At 35.9% G+C, this 14,940-nt stretch overlaps 1 long non-coding RNA gene across 1 annotated transcript; it reads left to right on the plus strand.

The window, feature by feature from the left end:
- Positions 1-728: 728 nt before the first annotated feature.
- Positions 729-13,767, plus strand: LOC142172809 (uncharacterized). Its single transcript, XR_012701780.1, has 3 exons — positions 729-943; positions 2,103-2,194; positions 13,529-13,767. It is a non-coding gene; the product is annotated as an uncharacterized LOC142172809 (long non-coding RNA).
- Positions 13,768-14,940: the final 1,173 nt, after the last annotated feature.

The following is a 14,940-nucleotide window of genomic DNA, read 5'->3' on the forward strand; positions in this document are numbered from 1 at the left end:
GTTGTAAACTTACCTTTATATTGAGGTCTCAATTTTTGCGTTAAGTGGCTTGTTTCTAGAAAGACAATACAATAGTTTAGCTAGAGGAAGTTCTCTTTTCATTTTTAGAATGAGATAGCTGCATGGCGTATTAGTTTTACTTCTGAAGTTAGATAGTAGTAGTACTTTTGTATAGTTTTTCTACATGTAAATTTTTATATCCAAAAAAAATAAGAAATTGATGTTTACTTTTACTTCTAAAGTTAGATAATTATACTCTCCAATGTTGAACCCTTTCATTCTCTTTGAGTCAAAGAAGTCTTACTCCATTTCAAAAGACTAATGATGTTTGGGATACGAAAGTCAAACTATTAAAATTTTGTATGAATTTGGACATTATATTGATTCTTTTTTTTTCTTATATAAAATTTATATATTCAGAATCTAAAGACTATTATTATAAAAGAACATATATAAATAAGATATATATATATATATATATATATATATATATATATATATATTTAAATTGTTACTACTATCTAAAGCTTCACCGTTAGTTCGGAAGTAAAGCAGGTAGGTGATTTTGAGCTTTTGGTTTAATCAAAGACTCATTCGCACCAAAAACAAGCACAAAGGCAGAGAGGACTTTTATTCAGAGACCAAGCAAAATAAAAGTTCTGAGAGAAGTCATTTTGGCCCTGACTTTTACGCGGCTTACGCGTCGCTTGAGCTTCCTTTATATACTGACGTCGGCGCTTTGTTAAATTATCCCACCTTTTTTCCCTCTTTCTGTATCTTTTAAACGAAGCCTGATCAAGTTAATTAAACAGTCATCATTACATTAATTACAATGGCAATTAGCGTCGAATTTTCACGGCGGCAAATAGGAAATGCCGCCGCCGCAGCAACAGCAACGGCACCACGTTGGATACCGGAAAGGGGAGAGGTTCTTAAAAATGCAGTAAGAACTATCTTCTCTTGCTTCTGTATACGATGTCGTTCCAAACATTATTCTTCCACTGTTTTTGCTGCTTCTGATGATCAATAATTATATACTGTGATATCAAAATCAACTAAAAGAAGCACAGAGGGATAATGTTAGAAGATGTGATACAGCCATACAGTCCTAAATTATGAGAGAGAATAATTTTATATAGTTAACAAGATCTTTGGACTATTATCGAGATTCGAACTCATGATATCATACTTTATATCGTGACTAGTATGCTAACTACTTGAGTTAAAATGCAGAGTTAGTTGGTCATGACACTATATTTTTGTACTTTTAGCTTTGTCTTTTCCTGTTTTGTAACCGTACTTGTACCTTTTATTTTAATACTTTTTGGTTTTCAATGAGGTTTTTTTCGTTACCCTAATATAAAAGGAAATACAGTAAAATTAATGATAAGGAAATATAGATGTGACATCTATACCACACTTTAAATTCTATATTTGTGCCTTTTTTTGTTTTGCACTATCTATAAAATTATAGCGTTGATTTGGATAATTTAAGTATAGTGGATATAGGTTGAAGCGAAAGCAGATGGTTCAGATTTACAATTGTACTTATATTTATATGAGATATGAGCACGTGTAAAAGTTTAATCTATCTCATTTCTTGCACTTTAGTATTACGATAAATGAGGGGAAGTTTAAAGATACCCACCTTTGATGCCGTTATTGAAGTCATACCTATATTATACAAATAAATTTGTAATATTTACTAACTTAGATATGAAATTCTTATATCTCTTCGATGCAATTTTAGAGTCGGATCTAAAGTTGTTCTATCTTTTCAATGCAACTTCAGAAAATCAAATCTTAAGTACAATAAAATCTTTTTAAATTAATACTCGGTAAATTAATAAACTTTTTAAAATAATATTTTTTTTCGGTCCTGACTTGGGCCGGTGAAAAAAATCACACATTTTGATAAGATAATATATTTTCGGAAGACCCTTATATAAATATATGGTCCCATTAATATTATAAATTAATAATCTTTAAAATTACAAAAATATCTAAGACAATTTAGTGAAATATAATTCTAGTATTTTTTTGTTTTTGCTTAAAATTTAAATCTAGCTGAAGCTCATCTCTAACTTTTCCTATTGCATCAGAAGTCCCGATATTGTCATCTCGAACTGCACCAAAAAATTGTGAAGAGTTCTAGATGCAATAAGTGTTTCCTTACAGGTAACTGGTTTTAAAGGTATGGTATTTTTATTCTCTCACCATCATACATTGAATATTTTTAGTAAAAATACAATGAATAATATTTGATTATTAAGAAACAACGAACATTACAACGATTTATTTATTACAATAAATAAACAATGAACATTATAATGAATCATTTAGTAAAAAAAATATTACAATGAATCATCATCATGCATTGTACTTTACGTATAATAAATTTATTTTTTATATTAATTCAATAAATATGATACATAAATTAGTAAGATACAATGATTTTGATGTGATCAAAATTAACTTTCATCGAATTTCGAAAATATTTTTTAAATTAATAAATATTACCTTATCGATTAAATAATACCTCTACAAAATAATAATATTTTATGGTCCCGATAATATTAATTTAGAGAGGTTCTACTGTAGTTTTATCTCTTTAATACAACTTTAGAAATCAGATCTTAAATTCTTCTATTTTTCAATGCAACTTCAGAAATCGGATCTTAAGTTCTTATCATTTTTATGCAACTTCAAAAAAAAAAAAACAAGATATTAAGTAGTTTTATCTCTTCAATGCAACTTCGGAAATCGGATCATACATTATGAAACATAAACTTATTTTTCGAATTGCAACAATCTAACACACAATTCAATGCTCAAATCAACTCCAAATGAGCTCAAATTTAAAAAGTAATTTTCAAACATCATAAATAACAAACCTCAATCATCAAATTGTCAAAACAACAAAAATCTAATAAATTCATTTTGCAACTAGGCTAAATACATAGACAGCTCCTTAAAGTTGTCACTTATGTCAACTTGGACACTTTAACTAAGATTTTTACCTATTAGACATTTTAACCTCATCTAATGTGTGCCAATTAAACACAGGTTGCTGACATGGCACAATGTGTGTTTTACACATCTTTTAAGCGCGTGAAAGGCTGCGTGATTCTAGAGTCTTTCGTCAGTTCTTCCACACAATATTATACAACTTTTCCCATTTTTCACTTCTTTTCATTCTGATCCTTCTCATTTTTCCATTTGACTAGGAAACATGTTTGATTGGGCACGAAATTTAAGAAAAAATAAAGAATTTTAGAATTTGTGGTCCTAAACAAGTCAAAAAGGGGCACAGAGTATTTGTGTGGTTATAAAAGTTTCTCATTAAGAGTAGAATTGTAAATTTAACCTAAATTATTTCCAAATTTAGAAAGGAGTCATTCTTTTTGGAATAGACAAAAAAAATATATTAACATAAACTGAGACGGAGAGAGTAATAAATATTATTAGTAAAGGAAAGGTAACTAAGAACTAATAGTTCAAAAATATCCACGAATATCGTTGACAAGGTTATCACCTGCGAATATCTCTTTTTAATTTCTTGAACTTGAAGAATTTTTTAAATTGTAGGTTCTCTGATCAATTTTCGAAAGTAGCTGCGGAAAAAGTGTCAAAATCTTTCTTCTTGGGTCGGGGAGAGAATGCTTGCTTGAACAATTTCTTTGGGAATTTGGAAATTTTGGAGAATCAATGTGTTTTTCTTTACAGTGAAACTGTGGTGATGGTTTAAAAGGTCTTAATCTTTCCATCAAAGAGCAAGTCGCATTTCTCTTAAATAAACTTTCTCTAATTGTCCTCTAAAATCAGAACTGAATTTGTCATCTTTAATTGGGTCAATGTTGATCTCTTTCACTTTTAAGATTTCTTTCCAACCATTTATGCACAGTATATGTCCATGTTTTTTATAACAGATAGAAAATAATAATATACACGTTCAGATCAAGAGAAAAGGAAAGAGGAAAACGAAAGGGGGTGGGGTTTTTTGTCCAGAATGAGTCTTCCTTCTTTTTGTTTCCTTGTTTGCCATGTGTCATTCACTTAATCGTTTATTTGCCACATTAGGCATGTTAGAACCTCACACTCTTTACTTTATTCAGGACGGTCAAATTAGTGTTTAATTAGCACATATTAGGTGAAGTTGAAGTGTCTAATTGGAAAATGCCTTAGTTAAAGTGTCTACGTGGAAGATAGTGACAAATTTAAGGGGCTATCTATGCAACTAAGAAGAAGAAGAAAAAGACGAAGCATTCCTAAGCACAACCTATAATAGTGTTTTGCAACTAAGAAGAAGAAGAAAAAACCAAACTGCCCCTAGGTATATGGGACATGAATGCAAAGAAGAAAAAAGAAGCATCAAAGCTCCTGGATATATATGACACGAATACAGTAAAGAAAAAACAGTAGCAAAGAAGCAGAACTAAAGTTACCCAAAAATTGAGTATTAGTTAAACCTTTTCTATAAAGTGAGTATAAGTTAAATGGGGTTGACCAAATAGGGCACCCCATAAAATTTTTACTGGTAAAATTGAATGATTTTTTTTTAATGTGCCACTTAGAAATGTGAATAACCTTATACCAATACATATAAGTAAGAAAAAAGGAAAAAATCATCAATGACGATATTCGAAGGAAACATCCCATTTTTGTAACGACCTGACCAGTCATTTTGTGTATTTGAGTCCCCATTTTTTCTTTGGAAGCTTTCCGTATTTGTATTGGTGGTTATGTAACTTACCGGGATGGTTTGTTTTGTCATGACCTAAAATCCCACCTTAAGGATCGTGATAACACCTAGTCTCTAAAACTAGGTAAGACGATCACTTACAACAGTAAAAACCAATAAAAACATGATATTATGAAGCAAAGTTTAATATAAACGCGGAAATAAAAGTGATACAAGGCAACATGGTAAAAATTACAATAAATCCCCAAGACTAGGTATATAGAGTCACGAACTCTAACTAAATACATGGAAATAACTCAAATACAATACTGTTTGGATAGAGAGATAGTACAAGGGTAAGGAAAGGACTCTAAGGGACTGCGACGATTAAAGCAGCTCTATCTTGAATCCTCACAATCAAAGAAAACTCTCACGTCCTGGATCTGCTATCTCCAACACCTGGATTTGTACAAAAATGTACAGAAGTATAGTATGATTACATCATGGTAAATACCCAATAAGTATCAATGTTAACCTCGGTAGAGTAGTTATGAGGTTCAAATCAAGACACCCACTAATCAAATAACATGTCCAAAATATAAAAAACGGCATAAAGGAATAATAACAGAAAGTAATACTTGTAATCTCATCAAATTAAGCGATAACCATTTAGAACAAACGAAGGTCTCGTTACGACAATAAGTCATCAGATAGAATCATACACAAGGCACCTCGTGTCCATATTATCAATCATCCCCCGCAACATAGGCCATACCCCGCACGAAAAAGTCCTCGTGCCACAATATAAGTCTCACTTGTACGACAAAGACCTCATGCCACAATATAAGTCACACTCGCATGACAAAGACCTCGTGCCATAACATATACTATAACCGCACGACAAAGACCTCATGCCACCATGTATATCGTACCCGTGTTAGTTACCAATAACACGTTCAAGAGAAATTCATCAAGAATCAAATGAAGTAATGGATAATAATAACTTTCTTTTATTTCAATCTGTTATGTTACCAATAACTCAAAAGAATATGAGATAATAATTCTACATTGGTAATCCATCTTAACAGCCAAATCATCAAGTAATAATAGAGACATAGAGTAGCACATTGGGAACACACAACGAATCACGTAATATGCATGACACACACAAAGAAGTCATAGACACAAACATGAATATCCCTTTGTCATCAACAATATGCCCCCAGGCCATCACATATCATCCCCACATAGCCACCCTTATCTCATCGCGTGCACAACAATAAAATAAATATTTGCCTTGTCTCGCCACACGCGTATTAACAATATTCCACCTCACCATGTGTAAACCCGATATACATAGCCCGCCTTGTCTCGCCACATGTGTAGTATCAACAATAGCAATAGCACGTTAGAAACCTCGTGCAAACACCTGAATAATCTATCCAACAAGTCCACATGTGCCATAATCATAACAACACATTATGTCAACAATTGCCATCAAGATATAAACTCATAATTTGCCAACAGAGTGCACAAGGACAAACCAAATAAGGGAATGTGGATGAGTGTTCAACATAATAACATGAATTCAGCTAACTCATTTTAGCAATAATCTCACAGACGCCCAACTTGGCCAATTTAGGAAATACAAATCCTAAAACATGATTTGTAGCATGGAGCATGAACTCAAGTAATCATCCCAAGTGAATACTTGAAGAGCAAGGACTTCTCAAGCAAATCAAGGTAACAAGAACGACATCGGGTCAAATCCAATCATAATTCATACATACGACTATATACATACTCGTCACCTCATGTACACGTCGATCACACATATCACAAATAAGCAATTAGGCCAGATCCTAAGGAGTAATTCCCCCTCACAAAGTTATGCAAGATACTTACCTCAAATTGCCTAAATCAACACTCCAAAACAACTTTCTCTTTAAAATTAACCTCCGCTCGGCTCAAATATAACCAAAATCGACTTAATAATATAAAACAATGCAAGAGAATCAATTTCAATCAATAAAATTAAGATTTTTACACAATTTCCCAAAGGTAAAAAAAAAAGTCAACCCAAGCTCACCCAGTCAAAACCCAAGTCGAAGGGTAGATCTTAGCTATTCATAACCCCACGAGTCCAATATGTGTTTGGTTTTTAAATCCGAGTCCAATTCGACTCTCAAATCTCAAATTTTTATTTTTCAAACATAGTAAAAATTCCCTAAAAATTCCTTTCAAATCTCATGATTTTGATGATTAAATCCATAAACAATCATGCTAAAATATTAAAATTGAGTCAAAATCACTCACCCAATAGCTAAATGTAAAATTCCCTCTAAAACATCGCCTCTTGTTGACGACCAGTTTAAACCCTCCCTTTTAAAATTAAATTATTTACTCTTATTAATTAGTATTGAATGCAGTAAAATATTTTTCAAATCGATAATATCTATTTTTTTACTATATAAATAATATAATACATATGCGATACATACTTCACAAATGCAAAGTTAGAACCATCGCAAAAGCGGCAGCTCAATCGCAAATGCGATTATCCCAGCCTAGGTCCCCCTTCACAAATGCGAGGTTAGCTTCACATTTGCGAAGGCTGCCACCCTTATCCCTCCTTCGAATTTGCGATGTTCACCTCACAAATGTGGTGCAAAAACCAACAATCACTAATAGTCTGAAAACACTCAATGAGTCTGAAACTCACCCGAGCCCCCAAGGATCCACACCAAATATCAACACATGTACATAACATCATACGAACTCGCTTGTGCACTCGGATAATCAAAATAACATATAAAACCACAAATCGAGCACCAAAATGCATGGAAATCGCCGTGAAACTCAAGAACTTCTAAAAGCACAACGAAGCTCTCGATTCCTACCAAACCAACTTGGAATGACACCAAACTTTACACACAAGTCACAAATGATAAAACAGACCTATTTCAAGTCCCGAAACCAATATTTGAACCCGATATCCAAAAAGCTAACCCATGGTCAAACTTGGGCCTGAGGCCGTAGCTTGTAAACATATATATTGGGCCCGAGGCCGTAGCTTATTCAGATAAACATGTTGTTCATCATTCAACATGAAACTCAAGAACTTTTAAAAACACAACCAAGCTCTCGATTCCTACCAAACCAACCTGGAATGACACCAAACTTTACACACAAGTCACAAATGATAAAACAGACATATTCCAAGTCTCGAAACCAATATCCGAACCCGATATCCATAAAGTTAACCCATGGTCAAACTTAGGAAATTTCTAAACCTTTAAATTGTCAACTTTCAATAAAAATAATCAAATCAACTTAGGAACCTCTATATATAATTCCGAGCATACACCTAAGTTCAAAATAACCATTAAAACCTATAGGAGCCATCAAAATACCATTCCGGTGTCATTCTCGCAAAGGTCAAACATTGATCAACATTTCCAACTTAAGCTTTCAAACTAAGAACCAAGACTTCAAGATCAATCCAAGAGCTCTCCGAAGCCCAACCAACAATCCCCGTAAGTCAAATAGCCACAAATACACACACAGAAAGATTCTAAAGGAATAACGAATAACGAATCTCAAAGACACAAAATGACCAGTCACATCATTACATTCTCCCTTTTTAAGCAAATGTTTGTCCTCGAACGCGCCAAGAGTCATTCCAAAGCCATAAAATCACTAAACAAACTTAACATACACATACACACGGGTGATCCCATGTAATATCAACCCACATAGGCCCATCAAAATCGCCTCAACTAGAGATTATTCCTTCAACAATAACCTATAAGCCTTAAAACCAAATTTCACATCCAAACCTCCCCCAAAGACCCGATTCTCACATATACACACTATGTCAACCTCAACCAGCTACAATAAATCATAAATACATTCTCAAGGTAAAATCACACAATGTAACTTATTACTCATATGCCTACAACAACATCTCCCACCACCAAAACTGCCCATAATCAAACCCGGTACCGATAAATAACCTCCTATCGAATACAACCTTGCTCAAAGCCTTCACCATACTGCTAATGATGTAAGAACCATGTGAAACTCATACCACTCACTAAACCAACAAATCGTGGAGTTCTCTCACCTAACTAGAACCAACACCAAGATCTAAGCTTATCAACGACATTCTTGTCTAGACATACCTCAACCAGGTCCAATCACACTAATTTCAGGTCCAATAATCTCATCTCATCCGGTACAAGCTATACAACTGGAAATCCACTCTATACACCACCTAGGCACATATGTCGTAGTTCACACCTTACAAGCAACAACTCGAATGTAACTGAAGATAGGAAGGGAAACTGTGGTGGTCGATGCCTTGAGTCGCAAGGTGGAGAGTTTGGGTAGATTAGCATATCTACCGGTAGTATAGAGGCCTTTAGCCTTGTATGTTTAGGCCCTAGCCAACTAGTTTGTTCGATTGGATGTTTTCGAGCCGAGCCGAGTTTTGGCTTGTGTGGTTTCTTAGTCTTCTCTTTATGATTGTATTAGAGAGCGTCAATATGATGACCCCCATCTGCTTGTCCTTAAGGACACGGTTCAACACTGTGATTACAATGAGGTCACTATTGGGGATGATAGTGTATTACGGATGCAGGGCAGGCTATGTGTGCCCAATGTAGATAGTTTACATGAGTTGATTTTTTAGGAGGCTCACAGTTTGCGGTACACAATTCATCTAGGTGCCGCGAAGATGTATCAGGACTTGAGGTAGGACTATTGGTGGAGGCGGATAAAGAAGGATATAGTGGAGTATGTAGCTCGGTGCCTAAATTGTCAGTAGGTGAAACATGAGCATCAATGGACAGGTGGATTGCTTCAGAAGTTAGAGATTCCAGAGTAGATACAGGAGCGAATCACTATAGATTTTGTTATTGCGCTTCCACAGACTCGGAGGAAGTTCGATGCAATATGGGTGATTATGGAGAGATTGACCAAGTCTTCAACTCATTTCATTCCAGTAGCGACTACTTATTCTTCAGAGCAACTGACTCAGGTTTATATTCGCGAGATTGTCAGGCTTCATGGCATGCCGATATCTATCATCTCTGATAGGGGTACGCAGTATACATCGCGGTTCTAGAGAGTCGTATAGCATGAGTTGGGCACGCGGGTGGAGTTGAGTACAACATTTCACCCTCAAATGGACAGACAGTCCGAGCACACTATTAAGATATTGGAGGATATGCTCCGTATGTGTGTGACGGATTTTTGGAGTTCTTGGGATTAGTTCTTGCCGCTTGTGGAGTTTGCCTACAACAACAGTTATCAGTCGAACATTCAGATGGCACCGTATGAGGCTTTGTATGGTAGGTGGTACCGGTCATCGGTGAGCTGGTTTGAACCGGGTGAGGCTAGTCTATTGGATACAGATTTGGTTCAGGATGCTTTAGAAAAGGCTAAATTGATTCAGGATCAACTTTATATAGTCCAATCCAGACAAAAGATTTATGCGGATCGGAAGGCTCGCAACTTTGCATTCATGGTTGGGGAGTGGGTCTTACTTTGATTTTTGCCCATAAAGGGTGTTATGAGGTTCAAGAAGAAGGGCAAGTTGAGCCCTAGGTATATCGGAGCTTTTGAGACTCTTGATAGGGTTGGAGAGGTGGCTTACAGACTTGCACTACCACCTAGTCTTTATGCAGTTCATCACCGTTCCATGTTTCCATGCTTCGAAAGTATCATGACGATTTATTCATGTGTTAGACTTCAGCTTATTCCAGTTGGACAAGGATCTATCTTATGTTGAGGAGCTGGTGGCGATTTTGGACATGCAGGTTCAAAAGTTGAGGTCGAAGAATATTGCTTCAGTGAAGGTTCAGTGGAGGGGTCAGCCAGTCAAGTAGGCGACTTGGGAGACCGAACATGATATGCATAGCCATTATCCTCATCTTTTCACCACTTCAGGTATCTCTCTATACTTGTTCGAGGACGAACGTTTGTTTTAAGATGGGAAGGATGTATTTTGAGTGTATTAGCCCCGATCCCCTAATTATTTTCTTCTCTGTGTTATACTGCTGTTATGTGACTTTTCTGGAGGTTTGCTTTTTGATTCCGGAGTGAAATGAGACATATAGTCCTTAAATTGGATGTTTAGGTCATAGGAGTTGACCGTAGTTTGACTTGTGTGAAGACGACTTCAAAATGGAGTTTTGATGGTTCTAATAGCTCCGTATGGTGATTTTGGTCTTAGGAGCGTATGCGGATGTTGATTTGGAGGCCTGTAGGTCATTTTGGCGTTAATTGGCGAAAGTTGGAAATTTTTTGGAAAGTTAGATCGGGAGTGGACTTTTTGATATCGGAGTCAGATTCCGATTCCGAAAGTTGGAGTAGGTTCAAAATGTCAAATGTGACTTGTGTGAAAATTGAGGTCAATCAGACTTGATTTGGTAGGGTTCAACATCGAATGAAAAAGTTAGAAGTTCAAAAGTTCATTAGGCTTGAATCGATGCACAATTCGTGGTTTTAGTGTTGTTTGATGTGATTTGAAGGCTCGACTAAGTTCGTATGATGTTTTAGGACTTATTGATATAATTGGTTGAGGTCTCAAGGGCCTCGGATGTGATTCGAACCATGTCTGACACATTTCAGAACATTTTGATTGCTAAAATCTGGTGCTTTTGGTTTCCTTCTACGTGTTCGCGAAGGTGTTCCCGCGTTCGTGTAGAGTCTTCAGATGTCACAACCCAAGTTTGTTGTAACACCCTGTACATTTAGACTAGATGTGGATATGTTAAATGGGTATTAATTTGATATTTTAGACATACGAAGTACTATCGGGATGAGTATGGGTGAAAATAGTTGTTTCAAAATCAAGATGGAAAGTGAGGTGCATAAGATTTGACAAAATCGATTAAGTTTGCAGAAGGTCCGTCTTCCAGTAGGGTTTAGTTAAAATGTGTAAGGAATTTGGGAAAACTCAAAGGATAAAGGTGGCAGGCCTTTAAAATATCTTTCCAACAATATATTGTGGAGCCCAAATAGAGCTTTGTATAAAAAGTTATGCCCATTTTACAGAATAATACGTAACCACCGCGTTCGGTCGCGTTTGACCATGACCGCGGTCATGAGGCAGTGCTCCAGCTATTTACCACGGTCGGGACCACGGTCAGGCCTACTGGGACGTGGTGGCCGACTTGGGAAGTCATTTTTAGCCCTATTTCGTCCCCCACAGCCCCAAAACATAAAAACTTGCCCTAGAAAGGAAAACTCTCAAAAACCTAACTCCTTAAGAGTCCCTCCACCACCCAAGATAAGTTCTAATGGTGATTCTAAGTTAATTTCAATTCCCCAATACCTTATTAACATGGGTAAACCCTCCATATCATTAGATATTCGATTGAGACATCATTGTTCAGAGAAGAAATCCTAGAACTCAAATTCAAGAAGATTGAACGTCAAAAAGGTAATATCTTCACCCTATAATTGATTCTATCATTGAATTAATGATTATAGACTCTAGTTCATGAGATATGAGTTGATGGGTTTGATAGTAAAGCATGAACGGTAATAGGTTTGGGTTGTTGATTGGTTATTATTGGTTATGGGTGTTGATTACCTTATGAGTGATAAAGAATAATATTGATTATAACCATTTGAGACTTTAAAATTTATCTAGGATCAAGAGAATGGGTTATTGGGTGTAGAGACACCATTAATAAGGGCTATGAAGCGTTATGCCACCAAGTGTTTGATAAAATTCCTAAGTGACCAAAACATGACTATTGTTGCTAATTTGGAATCCCTTTGACTTGTATTGATATAGATTAAAGTTGAAAGGGTTGGCGAATGTTGTGTTATGCTCAAGAGTAGGAAGTTAAGGTATGTGGCGCTAACTCTCTATGTTTGGGAACGTTAATGATTCCATACACTACGTTTCTTTTACGACGTTACTAATTGCCTCAGAAATATAATTTAGCCTAGTTCCTTGAATAGTTGTAGAACTTCTATTCTTTAGCTTCATAACTCGTTCATGACTTTCATTCTGAACTTTGTGAGCTCAGTGAGTATTCAATATAGACTTGGGTTTGATTACCCCTAGTCTTAGTATAGATTACTCAGTATACCATAAACAGTTGGAGTTTCAGTGTTCATAATCAGTTCAAGAATACATGTCTCAGTCTAGTCCTATTCAGTATTCCAGTATTATGTAACTCAGTGTGATCCAGTATTCCAATATCATGTAACTCAGCGTGATTTAGTATTTCACTATCATGTATTGTAGTATGATTCTCAGTTCCTGATTTTAATTCCTGAATGTTGAACACCTGTATTTGGGCTTGAGGCCGTAATTTATATGCTTTATGCATGTTTGGGTCTGAGGCCGTAGTTTATGCTTTATGCATGTTTGGGCCTGAGGCCGTAGTTTATGCTTTATGCATTTTTGGGCCTGAGGCTATAGTTATGTATACGTATACTTGGTCCTGAGGCCTTAGCTTGTGAACATATTTATTGGGCCCGAGGCCATAGGTTATTCAGATAAACATGTTGTTCATCATTCAGAAGAGGGAGTATTCATATCCTTACTTCCTTTGTTCAATTCAGTTATCAGTTATCAGTTCCGTTATCAGTTATTAGTTATCAATTACATTTCAGTTTCAGTTTCATTAGTTCAATTATTAGTTATCAGTTCAGTTATCAGTTATCAGTTATCAGTTATCATTTCAGTTTCAATTTCAATAGTTATCAATTATCAATTCTCAGTTTCAACATTTATAATTCTTTCTTTTAGTTGCTTTACATACCAGTGCAATTCAAATGTACTGACGTCCCTTTGCCTGGGGCCTGTATCTCACGATGCAGGTAATGATTTACAGGTTGATGATTCAAAGCACTAGGATTCTCGTACCAGCTATTTGGTGATCCCCAGTTCTTTCGGGGCATTATCATTACCTTACAGTCTTCAGTATTTTCAGACAATCAGTATTTTTCAGTGCTTCATTAAAGGCTTCATAGACTAGAGTAACAACTAGACAAAAGTCGCAGGCTTTTCATATTAAGCTATGTTGGCAACAAATATATTTCAGAATTGTATTAGTATTTCCGCACTTTGATTTATAACATATAGACTTTCAGTATATCAACACGTGTTAGTTTATCTTCCGCATTTAGTATGTTATGATACCACATGTTGATTCAACCAGCCAGTTGGTTCGCTCGGTCACATGTAGTCAGGCTTTGAGTGTCGTGTTATGTTCAGGCCCAAGTTTGGGGAGTGACATTCACCCTCCGTGAACTGTCATGATGGCACCTAGTCTCTACGACTAGGTAAGCCTAACGATTTGCGGAAAAAGAAACGAAAGATAAAAACTAGCCAAACACTGCGAAATAAACATAAATAGAATGTTTAAGATGTAGCTCGACATATACAAATATAAACTCTCAAACTGAATCAACTCCCAAAACCCGAAATCTCATGAAATCACAAGCTGTGGAATAACTACAAAGCGTTCTAACTCCAAAATATCTAAACAAAAGTAAATATATGAGAGCTAAAGCTAGAAGGCAGAATAAAGAGGGATTCCTCGGTCTGCGGACGCGGTAGATATCTCGAAGTCTCTGAAGATCGGCTCATCTCACTGGAAGTATGGCTAAGTCGTAGAACCTAGATTTGCACACGAAAAACATGCGCAGGAAGGGCATGAGTACACCATAGCAGTACTCAGTAAGTGCCGAGCCTAACCTCGGTCGAGTAGTGACGAGGAAAGTCCGGGCCTTACTGATTATAGATGAAAAACAAGTAAAATAGTATAGATTATGACATCATAATTAAAATGCTAACAGTCTATAACGAATAAAATCACAGAAATAATCTAACTTAGTACACAGAAATAACAACAGGGGATCTTCCGGGATATCGTCCCATTGTCCCAAACGTAAATATCCAGAGGATCTCCCAAGATATCGTCCTGTAGTCCGAATCATAAATATGCAGGGGAAATTCCCGGAATACCAATCTGTCGTCCCAAATATAAATATGCAAGGGGATCTACCAGAATACCGATTTGTAGTCCCAAAGTAAACAGGCAGAGGGATATCTCGGGATATCGTCCCGTAGTCCCAAAGTAAAGCACACAACAATCTCAGAAGAATTTACAGTCCTATTCTAGAATTTAAGAAGGAAATTCTACTCTAACATGCTGCACGGAGTACAAGTAGGCAATTAAAGTAGGTAAGACAGTTAAATCACATAAGCATGCTTTTTCTAAACTAAG

The sequence above is a fragment of the Nicotiana tabacum genome, chromosome 18, assembly GCF_000715075.1.
Source record: "Nicotiana tabacum cultivar K326 chromosome 18, ASM71507v2, whole genome shotgun sequence".
Lineage (NCBI taxonomy): Eukaryota > Viridiplantae > Streptophyta > Magnoliopsida > Solanales > Solanaceae > Nicotiana > Nicotiana tabacum.